The following is an 18,672-nucleotide window of genomic DNA, read 5'->3' as shown; positions in this document are numbered from 1 at the left end:
TTCTTATTTTCAAATGTTAATATGAAGGAAAATGAACCAGGATAGAAAGTACCAGTGTGGTTTAAATTATAAAATAAAAATGTTTCTTTTGAAATCTTTATAGTATGCGTGACTAGGGGTGTGCCTAGGGCGTGGTTAAGGGTGTGGCAGGGGGGTGGCTTAAGTGTCCCTATTTCTTATCTCAAAAAGTTGGAAGGTATGGCCAGGGCCTGTTCGAGGGGCTGGTTACAATTTCTGGGGCACCAACACACGTGTCCATTTAAATATCTGAATGGTCGCCTATGGCAGCTCCCAAATTTCCTATTTCAGAGTCTCCCACATAGATAGCCAGAGAGCCCTGTATATGTGGCAAGAGAGGGCCCCGAATACACCACAAAGCAGAGGGTGAATTAAAGTGAACCTTAACTGTATGAAAGAAAAAAAAAAGAGTTTAACTTCCCGGGGCATCTACCAGGCCCCTGCAGCTGCCCTGTGCCCGCACTGGGACAAACCCATCGTCCGGGGCCCTGCAGCACCATCCTTCGGCAACTCGCAGCACCCTACTTTCGTTCTAGTGAGCGCCTCTGGTCCGCTCGCCTCCTAATCACGCTCCCATGGACGGAGCACTCTGCAGATTTGCAGCACTAAAAAATCTCTACTGCACATAGATGAGAGCGTTATTGAGGAGCCGCACATGCGCAGTGGCCAGTCAGTCTGGAAGAGGTTCGCTGAGGGGGACTGGAGGGCAGCTTAGTGACAGCGTGGGCACAGGGCAGCTGCAGGGGGCTGGTAGAAGCCCCAGGTAAGTTAAACCTGTTTTGATTTCTTTTTTTTTACTTAATAAGGTTTCCTTTCATTCACCTCTCCAGGTTCTCAGCCAGCTGCACACAAGCATATGACTGTCTGTAGGTGGAGCATAACGGCCATGGGCTTATCCTGGACTAGTGGGGGCGGGGCTGTGGTTTCGATTTAGAGGCGGAGCTTTGCAAGGGGACATTGTGGTCAATGACCACTGCTCAGGGTAAAGTCCCCCTCAGGATAAAGACCCTGACCATGTATATTTGCTACCAAAAGGAATTCAAGGCAGTTTTTTTTTTTAAGTAATCGATCAGCCCAGGATGGGTGCCATAAACCCATTTCTGTTATTATAAATCTAATTGTATCCATACCTCCCAACTGTTTGAGATGAGAAAGAGGGACACTTAAGCCACACCCCTGCCACACCCCCATCACACCCCTAGTCACACATAAAAACGTAATAAGAAAAATATGTTGTCCTTCCTATCCTGGTTCATTTTCCTTCATATTAGCATTTTACAATTAGTAACATACCAATTTAAAGGATGGGAATAAAGTTTAGAGTGAATCAAACACATTTTTAATAGAAAAATATATATATTTACATAGAAAGAGGTACAAAATCCTGAAAGAGGGACAAATGAGGAGGAAAGAGGGACAGAGGGACAGGGCTCCCAAAGAGAGACTGTCCCTCCGAAAGAGGGACAGTTGTGAGCTATGTTGTATCGTCTCCATCCTACCTCACTGTGTAATTCCTGCTACCGGCCGCTAGGGGGAGCTCCGGGATATAACTGCTTGTTCCGTCCTGGGGCTTCTGCCGGAGAATGTCGTAGCTGAGAGCTCCTGGCTATAGGGGATACAGAGAGAGAGGACGCACGTCTGTCTCCGCTGCTGCTGCCGCCTCCGCTCCGTCTGCGAAGAGGATGAGTGCCGGGGTGACGTCATAGCAGCTATTGTGACGTGTGTGCAGGTGGACCGCTCGAGCACCGCTGAGGATGGCACCTGCAGTGACACGTGACAACGCCCCTCAGCTATTGCTGTGCCATGCTAGTGGATGGAGGTGAGGCATTACCTGCAATAGGGAAAGGTGAAGGCGCGTGTGCTGCGCTGTATATACTGCTGTACATGCATCATGCAGCTATGTACTCAGTGAGGTGCATATGCCTATCCATACTCAAGCTTGGGACAAACATCCAATTTTGATTGGCCAATCATTGGCCAGTTTTATCACTGACGTGGTATGAGAGGCTTACTTGCAAAAGCTGGTCTCAGTATTTAAAGTCTCTCACTCTACATTGAGGTGGTGAAAGTTTCTAGCAATTGGCCAATCAATGTTGGATGTGTGTATGCACCGTAAGTTACTTTCCCTCTATCTGCAATGCTGCGTTAATGTGATATACACAGGGCCCGGCTGTCTAGAGGACTCTGGCCCGCCCCTTAGAATGTGGCTGCTCCTCCCCTCCTTAAAGCTGTCAGACTGGGCAGCTCCTCTCCCTGATCTCCAAGCAACACAGCAGAAGCTGTCACCTTGTTAGCCACAGCTTGGCACTGAAACACTGGCCTGCCCTTCAACATGTCGCTGCTGCTCCTCCCCTCCTCAATGCTGCTGGTGCACCCAGAGAAGCATATAGTAACATGTCTATAGATGTAAGGCCTGTAGACACTGAAAATTACCAAACGCAGTGCGATGCAATGTTGTTGAGGCTATCTGTTGCTGGTTTCATGATTGTTACATTATAAAACGCAATGCAAAGTACCAGTATGGGCTGCTGGCCAGGGGAGAGCACGTCTGTCTGCTCAGCCAGACCATGTGCAGCAGCAGCAGCAGCAGCAGAGCCCCTGATCACGTGCAGCTCTGTCTGCGGCCACCTGCATCCATATACAGCCGTCTGTCCCTTCCAGCAGCCTCACTACTGTATTCCCCAGACTAACAATATACACACAGCCCTCCCAGAGAACTGGCTCCTAACAGTGTCTATTTACATCAATAAGACATTCTATAGCGGCCACACGGGGGAGCTCAATGCTGCCAGCTTACATACGGGCTCCTGGTTCCTGGCTGCTCCGTGTGATACCTCCAGAGGGTACTGGGACTCTCATCCTCGGCTGTGCAGCAGAGCGGAGACTTTTCCACCTCCTCCGGCTGTCAGTGTCTCGAGCGTGCTGTGTCCGAGGAGGGCGCACGAGGAGGGCGTGTTTCCAGTCACCTCACCTGCTGCAGAAGCCTCGCGCTTCCAGCTCACCCGGCCAGTGCTATATGTAATGTATGCAGTAGCATTGCTGACTATACTGAAATATATATGCTGTATATTAATAGAGCATTAATACATGCACAGCATATATTGTCAGGCTGTATAATATTAAGCACAGCTTTTAAGCAATGATTTAACACTTGTTTCTGCAACTAGGTTTACAATCATTACCTTTGTGCTGTTACTGTGGACTTATCATTCTGGTGGACTATATTTACATTGATAGCACAGTCCATTTCAGCTTATAGGAGGGCTATCTAACTCTGGGCTCACCTCCATCTCCCTGAACTCTAGCAATCATTAGGGCTCTTTCACATCACAGAACGTGTGCAGGAACTGATTTCGTGCACGTATTATGACCTGCGGCGTGAACGTCGGGAAGTTGTGGTGCAACGCTCATTAGCGGTGGCAGTTCTAATTCCCCCGATGGGAGAACGCTGCGACTGGACATTACGAAGCTTCCACATGCGTTACAACGTATTTGCTCTGGAATGCTTTGTCTAATGTGAAAGTTAACATGAAAGTCAAATAGGCTTTCATGTAACCTTTCTAACCGCAGCCTAGGAGCTATCCGTTAAAATGCACGGTGCAGCTCCTAGTGTGAAAGAGCCCTTACTGGTGCAGCTGTATCACACTGCAGACCTCAGATCCAAGTTGCACAGCTGCTGAGCCATAAAACATCACCTGCAATTCTTCTTAGGGCTCATTCACACTAAGTGCTGCGCTGTCAGTTTTGACGCATTGCACATAGTGTGCGATGCACATGGGAACATGAAAGTCCGTAGACTTTCATGTTACTATTCACCGTACAGCTGTGCGTTCCCAGGCGTTGCAATTTAACGCGTCTGGGAACATCTTATCACACAATGAACGTGATCGTTTTCTCACTGGGTTCTATTGTGTTGCTGCTGCCAATGCCTGCGCTTTGAAACACCTCGATGTGCATTCCGTGTGATGGGGACGCATGCACAAAATCGCATTCGTGCATGTGTTCTGTAGTGTGGCTGGGCCCTTAGCAATGATGCTGGGGATATCATGTTTAACAGAGGCCTCATGACCTGAACCTTGGGCCTGTCATCTGGCATACTGTGATCTTCTGGGCTGTGTATAATCTGAGGTCTGTGTATGGGGCGATGCTGAGCGATATTATGGTGCAGTTTGGGAAGGGGAGGTGGGGAGTTTAGCTGGCAGTGTGTAGGGCTGGATCATATTCCACAAGGTGGCTGCTATGGCTTCAATACGCTGAAGCTATGTACACTCATACGAGAATTGTCGCCCATAAGAGATCAAGAAATAATCCCTTGGACAATAATTCAGGGAATGATGTTGTACAGACACGTCCCTAGCCTTGAGGCCGGTGATGTGCTCTGTTGCTATGGAGGAGGGCAGAGGGACGACAATCGGCATATGACGGAGGGGCTTTAATTAGTGGGCGGGGCTAGTAAAAAGCATTGTGAATGGTTGTGCTTGGGCATCAGGGATCGTTAAAAATCCTACAGGACGGATCTTTAATGTTGCCCGAGCAATAACGATCTGCAGCCTCTGTACACACATAATGATCGTCAGTTGAAACTGAAACAGCGGATAACGACAGCGGTAAAACCTCATACTGCACGGAATTAGTAAAATTGGCCGATCAAAATTGAAGCAGGCATGTACAGGGAGCAGTCCTCATGCCCACTGCCCCCCCCCCCCCCCAATTCACCTCTATCCCCCTCTGCCCTCTCCTAAATACCAGCAGAAGCTGCTTCAGGGTTGGCAGGCACTAGACCCGGCGGTGCGCGTCATTGACTCGTAGCACGCAATGATGTGTGCTGCCGGGCCTAACGCTTGCGCACTGCTGCTGACCCAGAAGCAGGAGGCTTCTAGGAGAGAGCAGAGTGGGATAGAGGTGAATGGGGGGTAACAGTGGGCATGAGGGCTGCTCCCTGTACATGCCTGCTTAATTCTGATTGGCCAATTTTACTACTTCCATGCAGTATGAGGTTTGAGGCTTAAATGCCTCTTTAAAGCGGGTCCGAGATGAAAAACTATAATAAGTAACTTGTCTATATATCTTATCTAAAGTTTAGATAGTTTACACAGAATATCAAGCTGCAAACCGCTTCAAACGTTTATGATTATTTATTCCTGTGATACAATGAGGGCAGCCATGTTCTGTTTGTCACATTGTCACAGGCTGAGGGCTGGAGATGCTATCAGCTTGCCTGTGTGTAAATTTAGTCCCCTCTCCTCCTCCATCCTCCCCTCTGCCTCTGAAATCAATGGCTAGTAACCTCCTCCTCCTCCTGCCCAGACTGAGCTCCCATAAGCCCTTGCTACAGTGCCAAGGCACAAAAGGAGCTGTGTGCGAGGCTTGTTTAGTTTATAGGGAATTAGAGTATTAAAACAAAACAAAAAAAGTATTTGGCTTGAGGAATGCCCTATAAACTATATGAAAGGAACACAATTATGCAACGAGTAAAAGTTTGTCTCAGATCCACTTTAAGTTTTGGGTAGGTTGGAAAATGAGTAGTGCCTTTAAAGACCATTGATGTGACAGAAAATGAGAGAATGTATCTAGGATCCAGCAAACGAAAATTTCAAATGCAAATAAACCTTTTTATTGTTGTTTGTGTCCTCACTTTTATAACAGTCCAGTATAACAGGAAGGTAAAGAGTGTGTAATATGTAGCTGCTGTAGCCCCCTTCTGGTTACTTATATTTTATTTAGTGGCTTCAGATCCAGATAGACATCTGCTGATGGCTGTGTAGCCTTAGGGCCTGTTTCCATTGAAGCGCAGAGCCCTGTGGCTGCGCGTCACTCCCAGCAGATGAACGGGGCTTGCGACGGGCTAAAGCGCCCCGAAATGCAGCAAACCATGCGCGATTTAGCGCTGAGTCACCATGCATGAATGGCGATGGCAGACAGTGGAGTCTATGCACTGTATGCTGTCTGCTGTCCCTGCGATTTCATTTCTATAAGTGTGCATGAAAGCGCACTATATGGAAATGAACCCTTATTTTGTATTTAGTGCCAGTAGAGAGGGTAAGTATACAGCTGACTTCCATGCATCCAGATTTGCTTGCCAATGCTGTCCCTTTCTTCTGTGTCAATACAAATGTCCCTAAATATCTGTTTTTGCCTAGAAAAAGTGTGATCACCTGACCAGTTTTATCTTCTCCTCCCTGTCTTAGACCGCTCCGCAATGTTCATCCCACTGGCATTCTGGGACATACAAATCTGCCATGGCACTCTATGGGGCTCTACATCATTACCTTTGGATGCAGCCCCTGGCTCACCAGAAACAAGATACACTGAGGACAACATTGTCTCTGAGAAAAAAAGGTATGAAAGACCATCTCTGAGTAAAACAAAGCAGAAAAAAATGAATACCTTAAGGCCCCCATTTCCGTTAGGGGTTTTTGTACCTGACTTCACATGCACAAATCTAAATTCAGAATTGCAGCCTATTGAAATCAATGGGCTGCTTCCCAATTTGTGTGCATGAAAAAAAACAGAAGCATTGCTTTCTCTGCCTGAAAGAGGTAATGTACTATGCAACTAAAGGTGCCCATACATCAGACGACTTTGGCGGCCGATTGACCAACCAATCTGATTATTATCGAACTGGTTGAAAATCGGTGCCGTCAAGTGCAGGCCTGATCGATGATATAACCAATTTAAGGCCGAAAGTTGGTTGCTTGGGTGTGCAGCGGTATGGTGGCTGATTTTGAAATGAGCATGAAACCCCCGCCGCTGCCCCCCTAATGTATAAATGTGCCCCACTGTGTGTGCATTTATACATTACCTGTCCTGTAGCAGCCTCCTCACAGTGTCTGTAACCTCCGGGTGACCTCCGTGCACGCCACTGGTGCATAGCGTGTAACGTCAGACACTATGCGCCAGTGGCATGTACAGAGAGCCGCCGGAGGTTACAGACACCGCGCAGAGGCTGCTACAGGACAGGTAATGTATAAATGCACACACTGGGGGGCAGCGGCTGGGCGGACGCGGTGGGCACTGTTGATTCCCTTAAGATTTCATGCTTAAATCGGACGGGAATTAGCCTGCAGTATATGGGCAGCTTCGATGAACAGACAAATTTATCTAATCAGATTTGATTACAGATAAATTTGTCTCTTTGTCGAATCTGCCCATAATCTCCTGATGTATGGGCACCTTAAAAGTTTTTCTCCAGTCAGGACCCAGTGAGACTGGGTGACAGTGGCGGCTGGCGTGACAGGAAGAGCCGGCTGACACTAGGCCTGGGTGTCGCCGACAACGGGGGGCTGGCAGAGGCTGAAGGAGAGGAGCCAGGAGGACGCCGCGGGACCTCGCTGCCTACAGTGAACTGGAAGAAGCCCCAGGTAAGTGTATTCTTTTAAATTCGGGCACTCCTCGGAGTCCCTTTAAATGACTGGTAGCGTGTCCCCTGAATAACATTAGTATGTCCTCCAAATCAGGTGATTAAGGGACCTTTTCCACGAGCAGTTGATAAGCAGTGAAAAGCGTGCAGTTAAGCCGCTTGTGGAAAAGGGCCTTGAAGGAAACCTAAAGCAAAAAGAAAACAGTTTCACTTGCCTGGGTCTTCTACCAGCCCCCTGCAGCTGCCCTGTTCTTGTGCCGTGATCCTGCCATGCTCTAGTCACCCGCAGCGCCCCTCTTTCAGCTGCATTCACAGGCCCAGTCTACGCACCTCCTTATCGCACCCCCATGGACATGTGTAACATGGAAAAATCTATACTTCATATGCACAGAATGTTCCCGGCAAATGGAGCGCTAACGAGGATGTGAGTGGCCGGTGCAGGGACAACTGACTCGCTAGTTCGTCTGACTAAAAGAGGGGCACGCAGGTGACTGGAGCATCGCACAATCACGGCGCGGGCACAGAGCAGCTGCAGGAGGCTCGTAGAAGCCACAGGGAAGTTAGACTTTTTTATTTTCAATTTAGATTCACTTTAAAACGCTATAGCCTCAAAATAAAAATTTGCAATACCATGATCACAAATTACATAACTTGTCCACAAATAACATAATTAAAGGACAACTCAAGCGAGAGGGATTTAGAGGCTGCCATATTTACTTCCTGTTAAACAATACCAGTTCCCTGGCAGCCCTGCTGGTCTATTTGGCTGCAGTAGTGTCGGAATCAAGCCAGAAACAAGCATGCAGCCAAACTGTCAGAACTGACAATAATGTCAGAAACACCTGATCTGCTACATACTGGTTCAGGGTCTACGGCTAAAAGTATTAGCGGCAGAGGGTCAGCAGGACAGCCAGGCAACTGGTATTGCTTAAAAGGAAATAACTATGGCAGCTTCCATATCCATCTCACTTCAGTTGTCCTTTAATTAGGCTGCATGATGTCCCCCAATAATCATTAAAGGGAACCTGAATTGAGAGGTATATGGAGGCTGCCATATTCATTTCCTTTTAAACAATACCAGCTGCCTGGCAGTCATCCTAATCCTGTGTCTCTAATGCTACGTACACACATGCGACAACGATCGTTCGTTGAGAACGACGAACGAACTTTTAATTGATGAAAGAACGACCTATGTAAAGATAGTTTTAAAATGTGTGTAACGATCTGATCGTTAGAACGAACGTTACATCACGTAAAGCAACTATTGCGCCTGCGCATAAAAATGAGAAGTTTCACAGAGAAATAGTGAAATGCGCATGTCAAGCCTAGTACGAACGACCGTTTCCAACGATGTACTACTTTTGCAAACGATCGTCGTTGGTTAAAATCCGCCGAGACAGAACTTTCTTTTGTAGCGATTTGGCTCGTTCGTCGTTTGCCTTAATAGTCGGTGGTTCGTTTTTTGTAACGATCGTCGTTGGTAAATATCGGGGAACGATCGTTACAAACGACTATAGTCGCATGTGTGTACGCACCTTAAGGCGCATACACACATCAGACCATAGTCTTTTGAAAATGAAAGCTCACAGACCATTTTTACCCCCTTCCATGTAGTATGAGAGCCATACCTTCACAGTCTTTTCTATGGAGCTGAACTCCCCATCAGAAAAAAATCTTTGCAAGATGCTGCACACAAAGATGCTCATAGCCCCCAACCGTCCCGGATTGGTCAGGATTCTCACGATTTGGGGGGGCTGTCCCGCTATCCCGGGCCCCACTCTTGAATCCCACCCGGCTGGGCAGATAATGGAGGCGGAAAAACTGATCGAGGCTCCAGCCATGGAGGGATGCGGAAGCTTCATTACTTCCTCCCTCTCTGAATACCCCCCTATTGTTTGTCTGTGTCCCCCCCCCCCCCCCTGTAGGCAGAGTGAGCGCAGAGGAGCGGGCAGTCGGGTCCTCTTACCGCTGATGCACGCGTACTGTCTGGCATCGGACCTCCATGTGCTTCCTGTTTACTATGACGTCACAGGAAGCAGATGGAGATCCGGTGCCAGAGACAGTACGCGTGCATCAGCGGTAAGAGGACCCGACTGCCCGCTCCGCTGCGCTCACTCTGCCTACAGGGGAGGGGACACGGACATACATCAGGGTGTATGAGGGTATATTTATAAAAAAAAATATAAGGGCATAAATATTTAATTAAAAAAAAAAATCTTCAAAAACCGATGGTAGGCGTGTTGGGGGTGTGGTTAAGGGGTGTGGTTAGGGGTGTGGCCAGTGTCCCGGTTTCTTATTTTTAAATGTTGGGAGGTATGCAGATGCTGTACAGACACAAAAGATCAGTATCTGCAAAAGATCTGTTCCTGCCAAAGATGCGTTCCTGCAAATTGCATTCATAGTCTATGAGATCTGCAGATCATCATACACACCTTGTTTAACTGACATTAATCTGCAGATCAGACAATCGACTGCAGATCTGAAAATCCATCCTGGTGGATCTGATCTGCAGATGAATGTCTGTTAGACCAAGTGTGTATGATGATCTGCAGATATCATACACTATGAATGCATTTTGCAGGAACGGATCTTTTGCAGCAACAGATCTTTTGCAGATACTGATCTTTTGAATGTGTACAGCATCTTTGTGTGCAGCATCTTGCAAAGATTTCTGTCTGATGGGGAGTTCAGCTCCATAGAATAGACTGTGTAGGTATAGTTCTCATACTACATGGAAGGGGGTAAAATTCGTCTGTGATCTTTCATTTTCCAAAGACTATGGTCTGATGTGTGTATGAGCCTTTATACTTTAAGCCATAGACCCTGAACAAGCATGCAGCAGATCAGATCCTCTGACTCAGCTGACTCAGGTTTTACTGAATTAGTCGTATGCTTGTTCCAGGGTTTTGACTCAGACACTATACAGTATGATCAGCACGGCTGTCAGGCAACTGGCATTGTTTACAAGGAAATAAATATGGCAGCCTCCATGTGCTGTTTTTATCATAATTTAGGCTTCGTCTTTTAATGGCACCCACATTACTGACTGAGCGCTGCTATAGCCGTAATTCACATGGCACCTATTGCGGCTCCCAAATCTCCAGCACCGTTCTTGCCCGATTAACCCTGAGACTGATCCTCGTCCATCCAGGAAACTGCATACTGCATTAGAGGCCCCTTTGTTTCTCACAAATCTACAGTCTGGTCCCGAATCAGCTGCAGAGCGAACTCAACTGTCCGGCGACACGCTGCTCCATCAGTCCATGCACTGCTGTCTTCCTCTCTGCAGGGGCCCCTCTGCACCGTGACCCAACAGTATGTTCTTATGTAATAATATGCCATGAACAGGCAGCTAGAGGAAAGACGGGAGCACACATACTGACGGAGGAGCGAGCTGGCCGGACAGGTGAGTTCACTTTGCGGCTGAAAACTCGGTAAGTTGGGGAGACCTGGGGGTGTGGCGGCGGGCTCAGGGGCCCTCAGCTTTCCCCTTTGAAAATGCCAGCTCTGGGTTTGTGAGGCTGAACCTGAATTTTGCAGAAGCTAAACAGATATGGGAGTTGCAGAGTTACACCGCCGGCAGATAACGCATCTTAATTGATCAGTTGTTCTGCACTCTCTTTTAGTCGCTGTGCATTTTCCTGCACATTTGTATGTATTGGGCCACAATGCATAAAAAGTACATGCAGCAGCGCGTTGTGAAAAGCTTTTATTTAAAGGAACCCGGAGCAGTCGTAAAAAATTAAATTGGTACTGAGCTGGGGCTTCCTCCAGCCCACCATAGGTTGCAAGGTCCCCCGGCATCCTCCTGGCTCCTCTCCCAGTCCTGCTGGTGGCTCCGTTAACGACGGCTTTTGGGCTGAAAGTTGTCCGTATACTTCCAGGAAGTCCATGCTCTGCGTCATCACGCCAGCTGCTACGCATCATCACGCTGGCCAGAGTGACAGTCCTGTGTCAGACTGTCACGCTGGCCGGCGTGATGACGTGGAGCGTCTACTTCCTGGAAGTCTACAGACAACTTTCAGTCCAAAAGTCACCGTTAACGGAGCAGGACTGGGAGAGGAGCCAGGAGGACGCGGGGGGACCTTGCAGCCTACGCTGGACTGGAGGAAGCCCCAGGTAAGTACCAGTTTAACTTTTAACGACTGTTCAGGGTCCCTTTAAAAACATATAGATGCAGGGCTGGTTTACACTGAATCAGCTACTTTCAGCTATATCGCAATGTACAACTGATGACCAGGGCAGGTGAAGGCATTTTCCATGTTTCCCTAAGGCTGGTTTCACACCAGGACGTTGCGTTTTAGGGGACGTTAAGGTCGCATAACATGCCCCTAACGCAACGCCTGGTGGTGTTGGAGCAGGACGCTACCAAGAGCCGTGTTACAAGCAGCTCTTGGTGCGCCTGCTCTGTTGGAGGCACTGCGGAGACCACGTGAGCGGAGCTCTCCGCATCACGTGGTCCCGCCAGCCAATCAGCGGCCGCTCCAAGAAGAAAACACTGCAAGTGCAGTGAATATTAGATAGCCATGTGCCTGGCTACGTAGCGGCCTCTCCCCACCTCCTCTCCGCCCCCAAAATAAAGAAACCCACCCGTACTGAGCATGTGCAAACAGTCTCAGGACGTGCTGCGTTACAATGTAACGCAACGTGGGCACTGTGAACAGCCCATTGATTTTTCATTGCTGTGCGGTGGGCTGCGTTACAGGCTGCTCTAACGTGCGCCTGTAACGTCCCACTGTGAAACTAGCCTAAAGCCGGGTACACACTTTCAATCTTGATTGGCCAATCACTGACCAATTTTATCAGCTCCAGGTAGTATGAGTTTCAACAGATATTGAAAACTATGAACAGATTGTGTAGGTAATCTCTCATTACTACACCGATTTGGTGAAATTGTTCAGTGATTGGCCAATCGTAATTGAAATGCTTCATACACACTTGAGATAAAAGTCTTTGGAAAAGGCAAGATCACAGACCAATTTTACCCCCTTCCATATAGTATGAGAGCCATACTCTACACAGTCTATTCTCTGGAGCTGCACTCCCCATCAGACAGAAATCTTTGCAAGATGCTGCACACAAAGATGCCCGTACACACTCAAAAGATCATTATCTGCAAAAGATCTGTTCCTGCAAAAGATCCATTCCTGCAAAATGCATTCATAGTCTATGAGATCTGCAGATCCTCATACACACTTGGTTTGACAGACAATCATCTGCAGATCAGATTCACCAGGGTGGATTTTCAGATCTGCAGATGATTGCCAGATATGCAGATGAAGTCTGTTAAACAAGGTGTTTATGATGATCTGCAGATCTCATAGACTATTAATGCATTTTGCAGGAATGGATATTTTGCAGGAACAGATCTTTTGCAGATAATGATCTTTTGAGTGTGTACGGGCATCTTTGTGTGCAGCATCCTGCAAAGATTTTATCTGATGGGGAGTTCAGCTCCATAGAATAGACTGTGTAGAGTATGGCTCTCATACTACATGGAATGGGGTAAAATTGGTCTCTGATCTTGCCTTTTCAAAGACTGTTATCTCAAGTGTGTATGAAGCAAAAGTGTGTACCTGGCTTAAGGCTCAGCTTACATCTATGCATTATAACTGCTGCATGCTATGTATTTGTCCATACAAAAATGCATGAAAATGCACAGCATCTGGAAGAGAGATCGTGGTTGGGGTGTCTTGGCACCCTATGGGAAAAAAAACGATACAGGAGACAAAAAAGGGAGCCCGATAGTGCAGTATGTCAATAGTAGGTGTGTGGAAAAATCAATTGATTGAAAGGGCTACTCACAAAGGAGGGTTGCAAGGGGCAACCGACCACAGGAAGCAGGTGGAGACCATAAACCCGACTTCACTCGGGGTGGTCCTGGACGGACCTGGTTGCGGTTGCTCTCTTAGATGAAAAAGGATGGACAAAACATTAACCGTGGTAAAACAACGGGTGTTCTGTCACCACCCCTCGGACAAACATGTACGGGGGTATAACTATGCACAATAAGGGAAAGAGGCTCCCTATGCTACATGATTTCTGTCATTTGGCACTGTATTGGCCTGAGGAAGCGGGCTCAGACCCGCAAAACGCGTTGCCTGTGCTCAAATAAAAATCTTTTGTAAGTTTACAGAGATTTCGTCATTGAGGTAAGATACCTCATTTTTCTTTTTCGTTTTTATCTGGTTTTAAAAGCTTTTATTCAAATCAGGGCGCCTCTTTCCCTTATTCTGGAAGAGAGAGCACAGAACAACTGATCAATTAAAGTTTGTCAATTGTGATCAGCTGCCAGTGTAAACCCAGCCATAAAGTGACCCTAAGGGCTGGGACCCGCTATGGCATTTTTGGCAGTGTTTTGGGATCACTGACAATCGCCAGCGATTCCCAAAAACTTTACCAATGTATCTACATGGGGCTGAACCCACTATTGCGATTGTGATTAGGGTTAATCGCAATCGCAGGGCATGTAGCATTTTGAGTGTGTTTCCGCTAAGTATAGAAACGCGGCAAAATCGCTTTGAAAATCAATTTCGCAGCAATTTGGGGGCGGGAATTTGTAAATTTAAATACAAGGCTTTCGTCCGTAGCCCTGCCCCCTAATGGAAGAAGTCATAGGTGTTTCTTTAGGACCAATCAGAGAAGTGTCTGTGACCTCTTCTGCTAGGGGCGGGGCTATTGGTGGAAGCTGAACATCGAGACACCCGGTAAGCATAATTAACTTTATTTAAAATTCTAAACGCTCAGCCCCCAAATAGCTGCAAAATTGCTTTTTGAAAACGGTTTTGCAGCACTTCTATACATGGCATTGAGCGCCCGAAATGTTGCATGTCATGCGATTGTGATTAACTCTAATTGCAATCGCACTAGTGGGTTCCCTAAATACATTGGCAAAGAGTTTGTTTTTTTTAAATCGTCGGTGATCCAAAAACGCTGCCAAAATCGCCCTAGTGGGTCCTAGCCGTAAACATGGCCCAATAGCCTTGTGCACTCACCTAATTTTCAATGAATCATTTACCCTCTAATAGGATTAGCACTGTCCAAAGTTCTCATTGAGGTTTGGGAACCATTAGGCGATGCGTGAAAGGTTGCGTTTTGCTGCATATGCATTTTATTAGTGTTTCAATGTGTTTTAATTGCCTTAGCGTTTGCATTTTGCACATGAGTTTTTCTTGCGTTTTACTTTGCTTACATAGAAAAGTGCGTAATTTTAACTGCGGGTAGTCCTGTGAAGTATTGTTACTGCGATACTTCACTTGCGGCCGCTACTATGTTCATACACATAGTTGTAACTATGTACGTGAACATAGTAGCGGCTGCACGTGAAGTATTGCTGTAACGATACTTCGCAGGACCACCCGCAGTTAGTTACGTGCGGTAGGCAAAGCAGGCGCTCCTTCACATTAAGCTGCGCTGCTATGTAGCGCAACTTGATGAATCAGGCCCAAGGGTACACAGAGCTTGTGCCAAACTAAGCGATTCACTTCCGATTGGAGGAAGCTAGTGGAGGCAGGGAGCGGCGGGGGATGTAATGGAGAAAGATGATTGACAAGCTACAGGTAAATAGCAGGCTAACGACAATCAGATTGTCGCTAGCCTGCGCTATTTTCAGAGGGGACAACTGAGCCATGGGGGGGACTAGCGGCGGCAATAGGACACAGGGGCATGTCATTATGCGCAGAACATGCCTCTGTGTCCTATTAAGCTTTAAAAATTCTGCCTCGGGTTCTCTTTAACTACCTGACGACCGCCCCACGCCAATGGGCGTCAGGTGCTGGGGCCGGCTACTGCAGGAGATCGCGCGCCTTCAGTCTCACTGTTAGACAGCTAATCCGCCGTCTAATTACCATGTACAGCACTGCGATCAGCAGCAGCTCTGTACTGGGGACAGCCGTGTGACCCCCTGGGGCACTAGAGAGTGATCGTCTCTCATACGCAGAAGCCTATGACAGCCGATCACCAGGATTGGCCAGCTGGGGGAGGGAGGGGCTTGTAAAGAAAAAAAAAAGAAATAGTAAAAAAAATACATATATAAAGAAATGAATATAAAAAAAAAAAAAAGCAACTGGGGGGCGATTAGATCCCACCAACAGGGAGCTCTGTTGATGGGGGGAAAAGGGGGAGGGAATCACTTGTGTGCTGTGTTGTGCGGCCCTGCAGCTTGGCCTTAAAGCTGAAGTGGCCATTTTAGGAAAAATTGGCCTTGTCTTTAGGGGGGTTTACCACTCAAGTGGTTAAAAATGGATTTTGAAAATCTAGTTTCACTTATATGCTTTCCTCTGCACTGACTGATATAACTGACGCGATTGCTATGGGCAGCATCTCTGCACTGGCACTGACTGATGTGGTTGGTATGGGCAGCATCTCTGCACTGGCACTGACTGATACTGCTCCACCCACATGCATCATGTTCCCATATGGTAGATTAAAGTATCAGTATGGGCTGCTGGCGGGCGGCGAGAGCACACCTGTCTGCTCAGTGAGAGGCGCCCTGCAGCCATACTACAGAGGCAGTATCAGGAAGCTTAGAAGGCTCCTTTCCCCTGTAGTGTCAGGGGTTGGGGTGAGCAGCACAGGCAGCCTGCTGTGGACAGTACTTCTTCCCTGCAGTGACCTGCGCCACCAACACAGGCCTACCCTGCAGGCTCTGATCACGTGCAGCTCTGTCTGCAGCCACCTGCATCCATTTACAGCCGCCCTGTCCCTTCCAGCAGCCTAACGGGATTCCCCAGACTCACAATATACACACAGGCTCTCACAGCCCCAGGGCCGGTTTAAGCAGCATGGGGGCCCCGGGGCAAAGGTAAATTGGGGGCCTCCTACCCCCCTCGCCCTTCCCAGCATAGTCAGCCCCCAGGCTTGTAGTAAACTACACCCACACTATTTGGCCAATCACATCGCTTAGTGCTGTAAGAGAGTACTGTGATTGAAAAACTGCTCCCCTTGAGGAATTGTGCTGGGTTCCCTGAAGTAGACTAGAGCCAAGGATTGTAGTTAGCCAATAAATAGTATCATCCTGATTCAAAACATAACCATACCTCCCAACTTTTTGAGATGGGAAAGGGGGACACTTAAGCCATGCCACTGCCACACCCTTGATCACGCCCCATCACACCCCTAGTCACGCATACCATAAAGATTTCATGCGAAAAATAGGTTGTTTTATAAGGCCTCTTTCACATTGGGATGTTGCGTTTGATGCGATGTTAAATCCGCACAACGTGCCCCTAAGGCAGCGCATGTAGGTCATGAAATTGGACGTTATTTTGCACTGCCTTGTCTCTCTGTGCTCCGTTTTTGTCGCATACTGATGGAACTAAAACGTTTTTTTTTTTTTTAAACCTTACTGAGCATATGCAACACACATAACGCAGCAAATGTATTGCTAAACGCACAGCATGCAGAACTTTCTAAATATTGCTACACGTTACACATAACGCAACGTGTGCTCTGTGAATGTCGCACAGACTTTGTATTGCTGTGCGTTAGTCTGCGTTATAAAATTTTCTAGCGTGCGACTTTAACGTCACACTGTGAAAGAGGCCTAATTCAAACCACACTGATCCTTACTATCCTGGTTCATTTTCCTTCATATTAACATTTTAAAATTATTAATATATAAATTTAAAGGATGGGAATGAAGTTTAGAGTCAATCAAACACATTTTTTAGTAGAGAAATATATATATATTTACATAGAAAGAGGGACAAAGTCCTGAAAGAGGGACAAATGAGGAGGAAAGAGGGATAGGGATCCCAAAGAGAGACTGTCCCTCCAAAAGAGGGACAGTTGGGAGCTATGACATAACTAATGCAACCTTAGTGTTGGGCAACAGTTTTTGTTTGAATTTAGGTCCAAGTTAAATTAATTTGTGTTCAGTAAAACTGGTGCATCCCGTCTATTCAAGAGGCACTGCAGTGAAATAATATAATGAACGAAATTGCTTTTAGAAATAATTTATCACGGGTGGCGCCATGCAGCTCTGTGGAAAGTTTGTTTCGGAGAATTCCAAAGCCAGTGAAAATAATGCCTGGTGTCCTAGAATGCTCTGAGGAGAATTCCACATTGCTAAATAGCCCATAGGCTAAGCATCACTGGGAGGGTGGGGCTTCATACCAGTACACAGGCAAAAATAGCTATAGGAAGTGTTTCTGATGCTGAAACCAGGAGAATAACCTTTAAAGTGGGTATCCTGAATAATTGACTGCATCCTACTATACATCACTGCAGCGTTTCTTTAATCATACTGTGGTCACCATTTCATCACCTATAGTGACAGCTCCTGTCACACCCAACTCTGTCCTCCATAATACAACCACATGTGTCTGTTGTGAGCCAACTAGGGGGCCAGACAAGGCCATAATTCACTGTTAGCACTCATTTGATCTAACAAGCCTTTTCATTTCTAGCTAGTTTAAAATTCAAGGCTGTGCCTCCGACTTACATGCTGCAATAAACTATATTCTGATTCCCCTACAGAGTGTCTGAAAGGGGTGTTCCCACTTTAATTACATTGCATGTCCCATATATACAGTGTCTTGCAAGAGTATTCGGCCCCCTTAAAGTTTTCCACATTTTGTCATAATACTGCCACAAACATGAATCAATTTTATTGGAATTCCACGTGAAAGACCAATACAAAGTGGTGTACACGTGAGAAGTGGAACGAAAATCATACATGATTCCAAACATTTCTTACAAATAAATAACTGCAAAGTGGGGTGTGCGTAATTATTCAGCCCCCTGAGTTAATACTTTGTAGAACCACCTTTTGCTGCAATTACAGCTGCCAGTCTTTTAGGGTATGTCTCTACCAGCTTTGCACATCTAGAGACTGAAATCCTTGCCCATTCTTCTTTGCAAAATAGCTCCAGCTCAGTCAGATTAGATGGACAGCGTTTGTGAACAGCAGTTTTCAGATCTTGCCACAGATTCTCGATTGGATTTAGATCTGGACTTTGACTGGGCCATTCTAACACATGGATATGTTTTTGTTTTAAACCATTCCATTGTTTACCTGGCTTTATGTTTAGGGTCGTTGTCCTGCTGGAAGGTGAACCTCCGCCCCAGTCTCAAGTCTTTTGCAGTCTCCAAGAGGTTTTCTTCCAAGATTGCCCTATTTTTAGCTCAATCCATCTTCCCATCAACTCTGACCAGCTTCCCTGTCCCTGCTGAAGAGAAACACCCCTAGAGCATGATGCTGCCAACACCATATTTGACAGTGGGGATGGTGTGTTCAGAGTGATGTGCAGTGTTAGTTTTCCGCCACACATAGCGTTTTGCATTTTGGCCAG

General features: G+C 46.9%; 1 long non-coding RNA gene across 2 annotated transcripts in view; it reads left to right on the top strand.

Moving 5' to 3' along the window:
- The first annotated feature begins 2,270 nt into the window (after window positions 1–2,270).
- LOC137512120 (uncharacterized) overlaps window positions 2,271–18,672 on the top strand; it is a 28,359-nt gene continuing 11,957 nt past the window's right edge. Inside the window, exons 1-2 of one of the 2 annotated variants that reach the window (XR_011020516.1) lie at window positions 2,271–2,424; window positions 6,207–6,357. This is a non-coding gene — a long non-coding RNA (uncharacterized lncRNA). Of the gene's footprint in view, window positions 2,425–2,648; window positions 3,042–6,206; window positions 6,358–18,672 lie in introns of those variants that run through there. The other variant, XR_011020515.1, reaches the window with a different exon arrangement.

The sequence above is a fragment of the Hyperolius riggenbachi genome, chromosome 1, assembly GCF_040937935.1.
Source record: "Hyperolius riggenbachi isolate aHypRig1 chromosome 1, aHypRig1.pri, whole genome shotgun sequence".
In the NCBI taxonomy this organism is placed as follows: Eukaryota; Metazoa; Chordata; class Amphibia; order Anura; family Hyperoliidae; genus Hyperolius; species Hyperolius riggenbachi.
Note: the sequence above shows the minus strand (reverse complement) of the source record. Positions and strands in the feature narration are given on the sequence as shown.